At 42.5% G+C, this 15,160-nt stretch overlaps 1 protein-coding gene and 1 long non-coding RNA gene across 9 annotated transcripts in view; both read right to left on the bottom strand.

Annotated features, from left to right (window-relative positions):
* Nucleotides 1–15,160, bottom strand: part of LOC105837990 (fat-like cadherin-related tumor suppressor homolog) — a 343,441-nt gene that overhangs the window by 104,837 nt on the left and 223,444 nt on the right. The gene's annotated exons all lie outside the window — the stretch shown is intronic.
* LOC118644577 overlaps nucleotides 9,009–15,160 on the bottom strand; it is a 94,628-nt gene continuing 88,476 nt past the window's right edge. Inside the window, exon 3 of the long non-coding RNA XR_004962341.1 lies at nucleotides 9,009–9,786. This is a non-coding gene — a long non-coding RNA (uncharacterized LOC118644577). The remainder of the gene's footprint in view (nucleotides 9,787–15,160) is intronic.

Genomic DNA, 15,160 nt, shown 5'->3' with positions numbered 1-15,160 from the left:
TAGGTAAACGCGAAAGCGCGCACGAGAGATACGACGTGGCGCGCTCGTGCGTTTCCAGCAGGAATAGGCGTGCTAACCGACAATCTGTTATGCGAGCGTAACTCGGACAAACATCGCGATCCGAGATCTCCGCATCAAAAGTTATGACCGGCTATGCGCGTTTTCGTGATAGAATGACCGCGGTCACGCCCACCGCGCTGTAAATGTTTCTCACGCTCTGTGTGTGCGAGCGAGTGCGCCGTCCTCACCGGCGCTTAGTTAAGAAAAAAATTAACCCCTCAAGTAGGTCAAAGAGAGTTCGCCGTTTTGAAATCGGCGCTGATGATTGCGGAGCACGCCGTGCATTTATCATCGACGTAATGTTTTGCAACGTTTTGCTGTATAAGTTTCGCGAAAATATCAGATACCGACAGCTTAGCTCAATTCTGAAATGCTACTCATATTTCCCTTACGCTATATAAACTCAGGGTGATATTTACACTTTAAAAATAAATTTCTAAATTCTCAAAATAAGAATATTCTCTTTTCACATATATGTAGATTATTACAATTACTAAACTAACATTATATTAATTTTCAAAACATTTCATTAAATTTTAAACGAAATTTTAATAACAAAAACTAAACTTGAATTTAGCGCTTCAGCGAGAATTCGCTCACATTTCATTGTCAGAGTTAATTCTCTGACTTCCCGACGAAAAAAGTTCTGCACACTCTAACGATGTATTATATACAAACACATACTTCATTTCGCAACTCTCGTCTGGCATAACAAACAATTTGCAGATTTACATAAATATGGCCTCTTTAGTGTTGATTGACGTTGACGTAGATTGTTCCCCGTGGTCGGCGTTTACCGCGACCACGTACGCTTATACACGATCGTTAGTCCCGATTAATCCCTCAACGATTTTTTACATTAGGCGTCCCGCAATATCCGATCGCTGCTACAAGCGAAGCAAGCGAGTGCAAGTTGCTGGCATCGGAACGTTCTTATTTCACAAAGAAGCAATTTTTAATAAGTAAGCCAGTAGAAGTTTCCCGTCGAGTTGAACGTAGAATCAAAGAGGTTGAAAGGCTTTCCGAGGTCTCGCGCTCGCTTCTTTTAATACGGGCTTAGTGGAGTACGTGCTTTAATATGAAACAAAGGCAAAGAAAGAGAGAGTGCGAGAGGGAGAGAGGGAAAGGTGATCAAAGGAAGCACTTAACGTTAGGTCGACTGAATAGTCACGACCGCGGACAATAATACCATAGTGGCATCCATTCCGATGGAATTCCACGCTAAATATATCGGCGGCAAACTTGGTTTTATTCCTCAAAAGGCTGCATTTGACATATCCCGACAGCGAATATTTTCCTGCGCCATATATTAATGTAAATTGCGCGTAATCTTTTATATCAGGAAATAATTAAATTACAAAGGCAATTCAATTTTCGTCAGGAGATTGCCGTAATTCTTTTATTCACTTGCGCTTTCGTCTTTTATAGCTGTGTCCGTCAGGAGCTCCTCTTGAGAACCTAGCGACGGTTTTTCAGCCAGGAAGGGTAAGATGGATGGGCATTTTTGCGGTAACTCTACTAAGAGCAGAAGCAATAATTGTCTGTTATGTGCCTCCAAAAAGAACGCCGTTAGCCAGCCGTAGAAAGAGAAAAATTAATTTTTACGATTGCCCGCGGACCACAGACGGGAACTTCACACATATGTCAGCACCTGACAGGACGACCTCGTGATAGACCGCAATCGTAATAAGCGCGGTGAACACGGCGGCACTCAACCATATTATGAATTTTTAACGCTTGCCCTTTTTTTTATGAAACTTCGTGTGATGTACGAGTATGTGCAGTTTTTTGTCACAGGTTCTACAGGCTCGTTTTTATTACGAGTCCACGAGTGGAATTTTTACAACAAAGTCTAAGAATTCAGCTATACGTATCGCTTACTTCGAGAAAGTGGTGCTCAAAATTTAATTAAAAAATAGGCTAAGAATTATTCCTCCATTTTTCTATCCTTTTCTTTCCCTTATATAGAATCCTTTATGATGCTCTAAACTCTATTTCAATAACAATTCTGTTGCAACTAAAGCATTTCTATTTCAATATAAAAATGTAATAATATACGCAAGTAACTATTTTTAATTATCAAACCATCACTCTTGTTGTTACTTTCTAGCGTTACAAATATACAATTGTAACATATAAAACTGCAACATATACAATGTTTCTCTATTTATTTAATTCTCGTTTTTATTTGTTTTCTTTTCCTATATAGAAGTAACGCTTTAGAAACAAATTTTACCCGCTGCAAATCTAAAAATAATTATGTTAAATTATCAAAATAATTTTATGTAAGACGTTCAAGCGAAATGCTAATATTGTCAAAATGTTAAATTCTAATAATCAGCATGAGCGCACAATATAAATACTTTACAAAAATTTTCAAATCTGTAATTTTAAATTTATATGTACTTCAGCAAAAACATTCTTTCCGTGTAAGAAATGTAAAAACAGATAACGAGAAGAGACAAATGTAATTTTATATGTTGCAATTTTTTATTGCAATGCTAGAAGATAATAATAAAATAAATAATTAATTATTAAAAATATTTATTCGAAGTAAATAAAGTGAGGAAATTTATGTAAATCAATAAAGTATGTATTATTTTACGTGATGTTATTCACGCAGCGAACGTTTCATTTGTAGATTGTGATAGATTCTTTCTCCCCTTTTTCCTCTCTATTAAAAACGTGAAGAGTTAAAAATTATCGGTCGCTTTTCATAAATAAAGTTTGGTTACACGGGTTATTCATTGTTATCTGCCGAACGCGCGCATGGTAGCTGATCACCAAGATCGATTATTGGTCCGTAGTTTCTTCGGAGTGTCTGAAGTCTATAGATATTCGCGTCGCTCCAACGCTCTTGAAAGTTATAAAGTGCTCATTTTTCTGCGGGCGAAACTTTCAAAGTTCACGGGGCAAAGTGAAACGACGATCTCCCCCGATGTTCTCACGCGAACAATCCCCGAAACGGCTGTCTCCGTCTTGTCGTTACGCTCTTACGCTCGATAGCGGGGAACAAAGTTGGAAAATCTCTCCGATGACGACCGGGGCGACGCTGATATAAGGGCGAGCTGTTAATAACGGCGCTATTAGCCTCCCTCCCGGCGCGGAGAGATGATGCAGCTGCTTCCGAGCCGAAGGTTGAGAGATCGGTGGCGCGAAAGAAAGTACGTTAAGCGCGAAAATCAATTTTCGGAGCAGCGTCGTCAAGAATCTGCGCGGGCGTCTTGAAAAAGCGCCGTAATCGCCCCTTAACGATCATTGGATCGCGCGGGAGGAGAGAGAGAGAGAGAGAGTCCAATGCCGCCGAGGTGTTCCGTTTGGTCGTGCAAAAAGATTACGGAACGCAGACTCATCGCCGGACAAAAAGATCAATCGACCGACCGGCCGTTTCGACGGGTCGTAGACGCGAATCCAAAATAACTTCGCCGATAATGCGGTGATTCCATGGCGCAGTCGAAGGAAGCGAATTAAACGATCCCGTTCGCGGCGGGCGGCGGGAGATCCGTGGAAACCGCGTTGGAACCGTATAACGGAAATTGGGTTGGAGTCCGCCGGGGATTTCAGTTCCCGCCATACCGGCTCACCCCTCTCTCTCTCTCTCTCTCTCTCTCTCTCGCCCACAACGATCTTATTGCGGGATCGGAGTAGTCTTTAACCGGAGATATCAGTGGCAGTTTCCGAGATTTCCCTACCAAATAAAACGTATTCTCTCGAGAGTTTTCAGTATAATGCGCCCCTTTCTTCGACGCTCGAGAAGGCTGTTTCGTCTGCGTGTGGCGGCATCGCATTTGCGAGGGAGGAACGCACGCGGAGACGCACGTCTACGGTAACTCTATACCCACATTATGCGCATATATATAATAATTCACGTCACGTTTTGTCGGTAAATTCGCATTTCACGTACTAGGCGGAGGAACTTCACTTATATTAATGACACGAGACTCTAAAAAATTTTTTTTTCAGTTATAAATTGAAATAATCGCTTTACAGAGAAACCATGTTGCCAAGGAAATATATTCGTAAAAACTATAAACGTCTGCGTAGTGCTTATTTTGGAATCACTGAACATATGAATATCAAATTCGCCACAAAACGTACAACATATATCGAAGATTTGTGTGACAGCTTTTTAAAACTTCAAGAGAGAGAAAGAGAGAGAGAGAGAGAGAGAGAGAGAGAGAGAGAGAGAGAGAGAGAGAGAGAGAAATCGTGGAACATTGCGATCGTATCACGGCGCACGGCGTATTCTAAACGCATGTTCAACACATGAACGGCTGAGTTGTCGAATATATAAGTCATCGTCGTCGCGCGATTGCAATCATTATTTTTACAGTCGATAGCACGCCTCGACGTATCGGATAAAGTGCTTTATGCGCTCGGGCGAATCGCTTCTTTGAGAGAAATAAAAATCGAAACTTAAAATAGCGAAAGCGCGCGACGTTGATGTGGTGCATTGAATTTAGTGATGAGCTTTGCAAAATTCTACTGACGTGTATATAGAAGGAAGTCGCCAATACCGTCATAGGTCTTTTGAAGCGTCACCTCCTTATTTCTCGGAAACTAAACATTGCATTTTATAAATACTGATAAAAATACGTGATATCTGCTTAGGTAATTAAAGAAATAAAAAGTCATAATTTACATAAATTATATAAACATTAACTTGAAGTATTTTGTATAAATAACTCATATTTTAAAAAGTAACATTATTATTATGTTGATTTTGGAGCTTATTTTGACTCTCATCTTTGCTTGTTTTACAAATCTTGATTATTGTCAAATTTGAAACAATATGTATTTTCTAAAATTTCATTCTTAGTTTTTGTTTAAGAAATACAATTTGTCGATATTGTTAATCTTCCTCTAATAACAACAATAAATCTACCTCATAGAAAAACAAAACTTCTATAAAATAAGTATTTTATGGGAGATAAAATAAGAAAAACAGCGTGCTTTCGAAAAGCTCGGAAACTCAAAATTATTAAATCTTCTTTACGCTTACAACAGCAAAACTGAGGTTGTGCGAGGAGGTGTAGCGTAAAGTCAGATGAAACTTCTCGCATCTCGGCGGCGTCGCCGAAAAATCCTTTCCTCGTAACACCGAGTAAGTATCACAAGGGACTCCGGTGTATTACACGTTACGAAGGATAAGGGAAGGCTCACGTGGCAATCGCCACGCGATGTGCTGCGGGAAAAACACCCAGGCGCTTTTATTAAAATCCAGCCGGATCGCCGAAAACGGGGAAAGTTCGTGACCGGTCGCAGTATTTAGCCGAGGGTGGTCTCCGCACCGGCGAAGCGACGCGCCAAATCCTCCGCGACTTGGCGTGTATTCCATTATAATCTTATCGAAGAGGTCGATATCAATCTCGCGTCAAGGGGAACGGCGAAGAAAATTCGCCGAGGAACACCCACGTAAGAACCCGAGATTATTTGCCTTCGGAACCAAGGGGGGGGGGGAAAGATCTCTCGGTGATCTACGCTCTCTCCGATTTCCGTTTCGCGCGATTAATCGCCAAGCGGCGGGCGAGACTTCGATATCTCCATCGCATCATCCGTCCCCCTTGCTCCAGAGATCGGAATAAATGAAACTCTCGTGACGGCGAGAGCCGGGCAAGTAGCCTATACGTGTCTGTACTGGGCGGACAGGTTAGTAGCCCGGCATTTTGCACCGGCAACCTCGGAAAGATTAATGACACTCGCACGCGGCCTGAGTGAGTGGGGTACTCTCGCATCCTATTAATATATTAGCCGGTACGCTCTCCCGCGAGAGAGCCACCCTCTCGACACACGAGCCTCTCGTCACGCGCGCCTCGAAAACCGTTCATCGGCAGGAGTGTCGCCCGAGCGTGAAAGGCGAACGTTTCCTTGAGAGGTGGAGAGTGGCAAACGCGCGGCCCCGACGACGACGACGGCCCGAGAGCGCTCGTCAGCGCTCTAGCTCTTCGCACCGCGCGTTTCACCTCTTCGTCGCCGTAACGTTTCTCCTCGCAAATTTTATTTCCACAAAGCAATCGAACGACGGCGCGCGACGTCTCTCGCGAGAGATCGTCCCTCCTCCCTCCGTCGTCTACCTGAAACTCTCGCGCGTCGCTCGTTACCCCGACACCGTGATGCATAGAGCCGCCTGCCTTCCGCTGAATCTTCCTTAATTACGTTCCTGACTTACGCACGACGAGGTTTCCCCATCCGCCGACATTAGCGACTCTCGAAGATCGAGTTACAGTTCACGATGCTAATTTAATGTTGACGCTACGGGAAGGTGCACTTTGTGCGACGCGTCGCACGTCCGACTACATTACGGGGAACAAAAGCTTGAAGTACTTTAGAAGTTAGCAGCTTGTTAGACGGGGGGGGTGGGGGGAGAGTAAAAATGAACGTCTGCAGTAACGCTACAGCGACTTGTGGGAAATTAAATTGGATGAAACGGTCGAGCGGGCGTCGATCGATTTCCGGACAACGATCGGAGATTACATCGTACACCGGGGAAAATTTTCTCTTAGAATTTACCCTTAAAATTACGGTAATTATGAGATAATATGGATATTGAAAATTTTCATTAATTTTGAGTAAAATTTAGCAATTTTTAATTTTAACAAAATTCAGTTTAATTTTTAGTTTCAAATTTTCATAAAATTATATAGTGAAATGTTTCTATGTCGCGTTTGTCCCACGATGATATTAAGAGTAAATTCCAAGAGGAACGTTTTATGCATCATTATTCGGAAAAATAATCCCCTAATTGAAAGGGCTTCTTATTGTTAGCTGTTAGTCCCATCACGATTTGCATATCCATACTGACGTTACGGATCCATCTCTTCATGGTCAACGTAGCGGAAAACGGGAACTGGAAACTCGTCCGCCGAAAATCGACCGCGTTACAATACGAGAATTACGTGACGATTTGTCCGTACAGTCGCCTCAGTCTCGGATGATTGTGGCTTTATGCGGGAGGGAAGAGAATCGCCGACTGATCTCACATTGTGTCGACGCCATGATGCCATCATACGTTTGCATCGTGGAGCCGCACGAGACGCGTCAGAGTGTGCCCGCGGGCTTTGTGACGGGGTAACAGTGGACGCCCAAGATCGATGCGCCAGTTGGACGAACTATATTCAGTATATCAATATACACTGATCGCCATTTCAGCGTTATAATCGATAATTCAAATCCGCACAGAGTTAATTTGGAAAGTGGAACATATAATTATTATTGGATATTGTAAGATTTTAGGACAGTCGATCGTACAGAAAATCGATCGTACAGAAACCTGTCAAATTAAAATATTATAAGACAAATAGAGATAGCAAGAGTTAGAATAGAGAAAAAGTGTTCGTGTGATTCTCCTAGAAAAAGAAAAAATCAAAATAGAATTGAGATCTGAGAGAGATAAGCGCTTTCCTGTAATAGATACAAATCAGAAGATCTCGACCGATGATAGAGAATAAAGTAAAGTTAACATTTGTAAAAACACGAGACAATCTGTAAACTACTCGTCTAAATCGAATCAATTTTAATAATTATGAATAAAATTAAAGATCCTGTCATTTTCAACAGTGGTAGCAGCTCGTTTTTTCATTTACTTACAAACCCAGGATTGGTTTCAAGTAAATGAAGACCATTGCTTAAAGAAGAAAGCTAAAAGTTAAATAATCGCTTTTCTCGGTACGACAATGATATTTTTTTCCGCGTGAAAGTATCGTGGCGATATTAAAGCAGCGATGATCCTGGCGAACTTTCATTTAACGTTGATTCGCGCGGGAGTGCCGACGATAATATATCGGATAAAGGCGGAAGTCGAACGGCGGAACATTATATTTCGTTTATCGCTTCTTTATATCCGCGGACGCCGGCGGAGCGTAACGCGTCGGGGATTTGTCACCCATTACGCACGATTTGATGGATACCGAGATAAACCGTGATGACGAAGCCGCTATTCGGCGCGACGGACTTATCGCCGTTCGAGATCGGCGGGGCGTTTAGCGAGCCGCGAAATGCTTACCGCGAGCTTTGGAAATCGACCGTTTAAATACGGAGCGTACAGATGCAAAAACGCGTTGATAGGCATCGCGATAGTATCTCGCGGCTGGTAACCAATAAACGTGCAGCAACAATCTACGGGGGCCAGTATCCTTAAGTTTTCAAATACCGATATCGCTGCGATACCGTTGCGGTGTATCGGCATCCGCGATCTCGCGTGGTCTTTTGGCACATCTCGGGATATAATTACGCAAATAAATTTCGAAAAGTAGAAAAAAAAGGAGGGAGGGAGGGGGGAAGATTCTCAAGTGACAAGAGAACGCGCCGGACTGTTACGATAACGCGCGCTCTCGATCGGAGCTACTTTTCCCGGACGAGACGTTAAACCGGTAGCGCTCCGCAGTGTTTCAAACGGGAGGGAACTATTTCCCTCTCGAGTTTCTGCAAAATGCAAATTAGTCCTCGCGCGTTCGCGGAACTCTCCCGCTCCTTCCCCGCGGGACGGAAAAAACACAGCCGTCCCCCCGTCGCGTGACCGTCCGGTATCGCCGCAAAAAGGAATCGCCCTTTAGCGCCGCACGAAGTAAGGGTTTCTCGAAAACGATCGCTGAATATCTCAGCCCTCGGCACCACCCTCGGCGCTTAAAGTTACCGAAATAAGAAACGCGCGTCGTGCGTTGCAAAGTTGATCCCGTCGACCGACGTTTACGCCGCGGCCGAAACACGACGGTCGAGTGTTTCGCCGAGTTTCGACAGGCAACTGTAAACCAGTGTACGTACACCATTCGCCCATCACGTGTTACAACTTCAACCGCTATAAAGCATTATCGCCGCGGCAATACGTTCACGGTATATTGCGCTTTCATTACGAGCTATCATTTTGAGGACGCTGTAGCATTTGCTGGCTTTTACTGGCGACATTTGTGTGCCGCGATACAACACGCAGGGTAGGTTTTATTTGCGCGTGGTTTTTTTTTTTTTTTTTATGCAATATGCATTTGTCAAATATCTCGCCCGTTCGTGTCGTATAACTGTAATCGACGTCACTAAATTGTCAAACGGGGTGACCGATCGCGCCCACGCGATATTTCTCAAAATATTATAATATAGAAAAAAAAAAAATGGTATATTGTGGCTCAAGTCTAGTTGATCAATTGATCAACGCGAATATAATCGTTCGAGTGATTTTAAAATACTGATTATTAAACAAAGTTATTGTACGAAATTTAAATACGGAGTGTCACAATATCCACCTTTTCTTCTGTATTACGAAGAATATTCACGGAGTAATACAAGTTAAAGAATATAAATTCACGTCGCGCGTGAATATGGCAAATGGATACACGTCCTCCGCTATTGAGAAAGGATTTCAGATCACGGGGCATCCGCATCAACGCACACGATCGCTCCGCGAGTAAATTCCCGTTTTCCTTCCGCGCGATCGCTCGGACTCCGCGCGCGTTCTGGATTTTAAAATACGGGGGCTACGCCGTAGAAATTTACCCCCGGGTGAATCGTAAACCAGCGCGAGACAAAATCCGCTGACATCGTCATCCAAGTCGCACGTTTCACTCGTTGTAAGGCAAATACATTCGACATGCGGCTAACGAGCAGTCGAGCTACGTTTTATTTGCGCAAAACTTTACACTCACCACAAACTCACGTCCGCCTTACGATGTCGATTTTGACGCAGGGTGAACGTGATTTGAACGGTCTATCTGTCTATGCTTGTGTAGAAGCACTCACCTAAAACGAAAAAAAAAAAAGTTATAATTCAATTATAATTCTGGGAAGAATCGCAGTCAATAAAGATCATCTTATCATCTCTCGTCAATCAAATGTAAAAATTACTAAATGTAAACTTAATCATTCCTAATTTCTTAATTATTCTAGTTAAGCGTATCGCTTAATTATTAATTAAAAGTACAAAATTATACGTTTGTTGATTAAAAAAGCTTAAAAATCAATCGTAACTATTCAATCAACCGATTAGGGTTAATCGGGGATGAGACCAGCCCTGCAAAATACTTAAGATTTATATATGTACTTTTTAAATATAATTTGATTTCAAAGGGCAACGCAGCACCGGACAAAGGGACGAAACGTTTCCACCAAAGATTTTCACCGGCATGTTCGAAGCGAATGAGACACGCGAACCGCGCGTTCCATTCTTGTCCCGTCCGCCTCTTCCCGAGAGAGCCGTTAATAATAATCGCGCGTCACGGATGCGAGAGCGACGCTGTCGCGAGCGGGGGACGGGGAGGGACAAAGGGAGAAATGCCGTATATATGCCCCGCCCCTGTACATATAATATTCAACAGTGGCGGTACCTCGGGGCGCTCTTCCCGCGGCCTTTGTACAGATATCGTTGCGTCGCTGCCCAATTTAGGAGGATAATGCCGGCGATCAGGCGTACCCTTCTTTTCCAAAGAACGCCCTCCCCGTCCCCCTCCCCCGCGCGAGCAACCCTCCTCGTGGCACTTCACCTCAGCCGCGCGAAGAATAAAAGGGACGTTATTGATAGCAGCAGACCCGGAGGCCACGGAGAGGAATCGGGCACCCTCGTCTCCGGTGCGAGGCGACGCGGAGAGGAACGCGGGGAGAGATGTTCCTCCAATAAAATTCTCCCCCGTCCGTCCGACCTTTTTGCACTTTCGCGAGCGGTATTCAGTAAACGACGAGCAAACAGTGTGGGGGGAGGGGGGGACGATGAATACCGCGCGAGGATCTCGCCGATCGAATGTGGCGCATTAAGCACGAGTTACTCTCTGTTCGCAAATAGAGTTAATAAAGTCGTTAATTACGTGACACACGGGATTGCGGCCGTCATTTATATTTACATATTTCCCGTAGTCAAAGGCGAAGCGCCTCCGGTCGTCTCGCCGTTTACGATGTCCTACGACTGTTTATTCGTGTTCAATTTGCGATACCACTCCACGGACGCGGCGGCGACATGTACGTACGTAATCTTCGTCAAGAATTTCTATCTCTGGGCGATGTTTCGTAGCGAAATGACATACACCGATGACAAATAGTGAGGCTGACGTTAATAGACGCGACGACGAGAGGTGTAGAATGCACTTGTATAGAGATACAGTGCGCGCGAACATAATCGGATTCAAGAGCTTTCAAAAGTCGACAAAACGCGAGGAACATGTTTTATCGGAGATGAATTCGAATGAAGTCGAGTTAAGATGTTACGCAAATGGAAACGTCAATAAGGCAGACGGAGCACTACGGGGCCCATCGCGCGCCTTCTCCATATCCCTTTATTGAATAGACTTGTGAAAAATGAAAAAAAAAAAGGGCATTACCTAACCCTTAAGACTTACTCCATTTACAGAATGGATGTGAAGATTATTCAATGTCGGCGCGGGGAGGAGGACAAGGACACGTATGGCGTCTTTTATGGAAGAGCTGCTGCTCAATTCGCAGGAAGTCGGAATTCGTTTCCTATAACTCGACCTCAATTTTATGTCGGCAGCGCGATATGAAGTTCGAAGTTACTGAAATATACATCTCCATCTGATAAACAATCCCCGATTGTTGTTAGATAACTAAATAAAATAGGCAATACATGGTGTGCACGAAAATATCGGGATAATTGATAGATATTAATTAGATAATTAATTGTTAAATTTAAGGTATGAAACATGTGTAGTTAAAAAATGTCCCCGAAGAAAACTGAAAGTAAGTAAATTCTATTCTATTATTAGTTCTATAAAAATATAACGTAACATATTTTTATGTAAATACAATAATCTAAGTCTTCATTTCTCTTTCGAGTGTGTGTCGAATTCTGAAAATTTATATTCACATATTTTAAAAATAATCGAAAAACCTAATATTTACATATCTCTTTTTTGTTAGCAAGTCGAGTGCAAAACGCGCCGGAAAATGTCATGGAACTCGACGGGACCACGTCGCCGGCTTTATGAATTGTGGGTCATATATCTGAAGAAGAAGAACGATTCGGCCGTCGGGAAAATGACGAGAAATTGATTTCTCATGGAGAACGTATTCTCCGCTCGAGAACGGAAATAAGACGGACGAATCCCATCGATCCGCGAGACGATTATTGAGGCAAAACCGCAGATCCGGTCGTGAAGAAATTGCCCTGACGGAAAGATGATTGACTCCGGCGACGCGGACGAGAGAAGTAAAGTAAATTTGCGGTCCAGTTAATATGCAGATTCCACGCAACCGACACCAATAGCGGCCGTAAATTTCTAATAAAGAACGGAAGATTACGCGACTCGGTTGGTTAGCATACTGTTGCTTTTCCACATCGGGATTGTCTTTTAAAAAGTAACCTAAGAAATGTCTTTAACCGCGAGATGTTCCGAATAGAAAACCACAAAATTGAATTACGACTAGAACTATAAAAAAATATTACAAGCAGGTAAAAACAAAGATCATTACTTTCTTAAGAAAGTGTTACACATATTTTCAATAATAAAAAACAATAAATAATAAAAATGTAACAAATTAAAAAACTGAGAAACTACAAATTGTTTTGTATTGCGTTTAAAGTACAAAAAATTTGAAAGCAATTTTGTATCTAGATTAATAAGATTATATAAGATCATTGTTATGTTTTAAAAATAATTTAATTTTCAATAACACAAAATAAATAAAAATAAATTATTAAAAATTAAAATATAATATTATTCCTTCAATTCTCTCTCATAAGTATACGTAATGATTTATTCGAAGTAAAAAATATTATATTTCCCATTTCAACTTTGCAAGAGCTGTACGGGTGAAACAATCTTAACCAACACGTTTCAAGTGTGTCGCGGGAACTGTAGAGTAATATTACCTTCTCGAAATTCCCTTGTTCGTGCAATATAGCCGGTGGACACGGTACAGCGAGAGAATACTTTATTAGTGAAGGGCACGACTCGATCAATTCCTGCATTAATGGCATGTCAGAAAGTTATGATTAGTTCACTGGCTGACTGTCGTAAACAAATTTCTACCTTCGAAAGAATCTCAATCCAACTTCGCTTCACTAACGCGACAGGTCGCAGATGCGCCCGCGCGGTCGAGGCGTAAGAGGTCGTTTAAACGCTGATTTACCATGTAAAGGCTCACAGTCGCACACGGCGCGGTAAAATTCCTCTTATAAATTGTCATAAAGTAGCAATAATGAAAGAAATGTGCCACTATTACATCAGTTTGATAATAATAATAGAAATATAGATGTATAAATGTCACTCATTAAACGAATTAAAACAAAATTTGTTTCATATTACTACCGTAAGAAAGATGAAAAATTTTTAACAACTATTTTGAAACAGTTATATTAATCTTATATTAATAAATATTATATTAATTACTCTCGTTACATTTTTAACTCTCCATTGCTCTCATTCGCAAACGAATATTTTCAAAATTTTTTAACAAAAATTGTATGAAACAAAATAGTAAATTACAGATAATTTCGATCTCATATAGCACTGAAAATACAGCATACATTATTTGTATTAATAATTTCAGATTATTTCATTAAAAAATATATAAACCAAATTACCCCCAAAAAATGACTTATTTGCAACGTGTCTATCTTCTCGCGGATATGCAATCTATAGGCGCGCGGACAATACGCCGCGAATGAATAAAAGCGTTGGATGCGACAGGACGGTTCTCCCTGCTATTTATCATAGAAGCGAGAACACAGTCGTGCATCACGCGCGTGTCCTTTCGTTAGTAACGCGGGGTGCGCTCGTTCCGATTTACCCTGAATTATTATCGTTCGACACGCCTATCGGTCAGCCGATTGCGATCTCTGGACCGGTTTGGCCCGAGGCCCGTAAGGATATATACTTCGGCCGGAAACGCACCGCTTCCGTCTCGACCGCCCCCCATCCATCGATATTCTGAGAAACGAACGGAGAGCACGGAGGAGAACTCCAATTAACACGGCTGCCACGATGGACGGGCGACGCGATATCGATATTCCGCGAAAGGCCGATAATTGAAAACAGTGGGCGTCTGTGTATTCGCGTTTCCAAGTCCAGATATTATCCGCGGGAGAAGGGATTTTCTTTTATCGCCGCGCGGTCACACAGCTATACGCACGCACGGGCGCACGGGGAACAATAAACGGGCGATCTGAATTCGCCGCGAGGGTTAATTCTGAAATACCCGGCGTGCCCTTATGCAGTCGCGGGCGCATACAACGGTCGCACGGGTACACGCGTATACGGTGCATACACACACACGCACACACGCAGGCGACATCTCCGTGCTTTGCTCAAGAGCATGTACGTACTTCCGCTGGCCCAAGCGCGCTCAAGAAACACGAGAGCCGACGAGGCCCCGAGGCTGTTCAGTAGATACCACCATCTCGGGCACGTATCTACGACCGGCCACTATGGCCTCATTATTTCTATTACGCCGCACGCCGACAGATCCTACAACCATAACCGAGTGGCGCGCGTATTTCTCTCTTTCCTTCTCGCCAGGTTCCTTCGCCGCGTGGGAGCGTGAAGAACACACCCACGTTGCAGCTGAACTCATTGATACTTACGAGAGACGGTGACGCGGTGCGTTTAACCGTCATTTTAATGTATCGTGATTGCATTGCAGGGATTCTTATCTCGAAAAAAAAAAATATATATATATATATACTTTTGTTACTTTACAGCGCAATTACATTACGTTCCACTGGAAATCCACTCGTAATCCATTCGCATAAAAAAAATGTTCCCTTTTCATACACTGAGAAAAATATGTGGTTACGCGATTATTCACTAGAATTCTGGTTAATTTCACCATATACTTTTCTCAGTGTATTAATCCTCTGTTGCATTAATTTTTCTGTGAATTAACATATTTTGCTGAACTATAGCGAGAGGTTTTTGGGATCACCGACCAAAATCTAAAAAGTGTGTAAATTTTAACTAAAATTAAACTTCATGTCTCTTGATAATTATTCTGCCATATTAGACATACCGTTAAAAATTTTTCGAATGTGTTACATCCGATTATTAAATACGTAAAAACATTAGAAAAATCGCAAAGAGATAGCTGTACACGTATAACGCAACAAGGAATTAACGATAAATTCAGGATTCTATCAGTTTCACTGTACACAAGGTAAGACGAGCATAGA

The sequence above is a fragment of the Monomorium pharaonis genome, chromosome 1, assembly GCF_013373865.1.
Source record: "Monomorium pharaonis isolate MP-MQ-018 chromosome 1, ASM1337386v2, whole genome shotgun sequence".
NCBI lineage: Eukaryota > Metazoa > Arthropoda > Insecta > Hymenoptera > Formicidae > Monomorium > Monomorium pharaonis.
The sequence above is the reverse complement of the archived record's forward strand: the minus strand, read 5'-3'. Positions and strand labels throughout refer to the sequence as shown.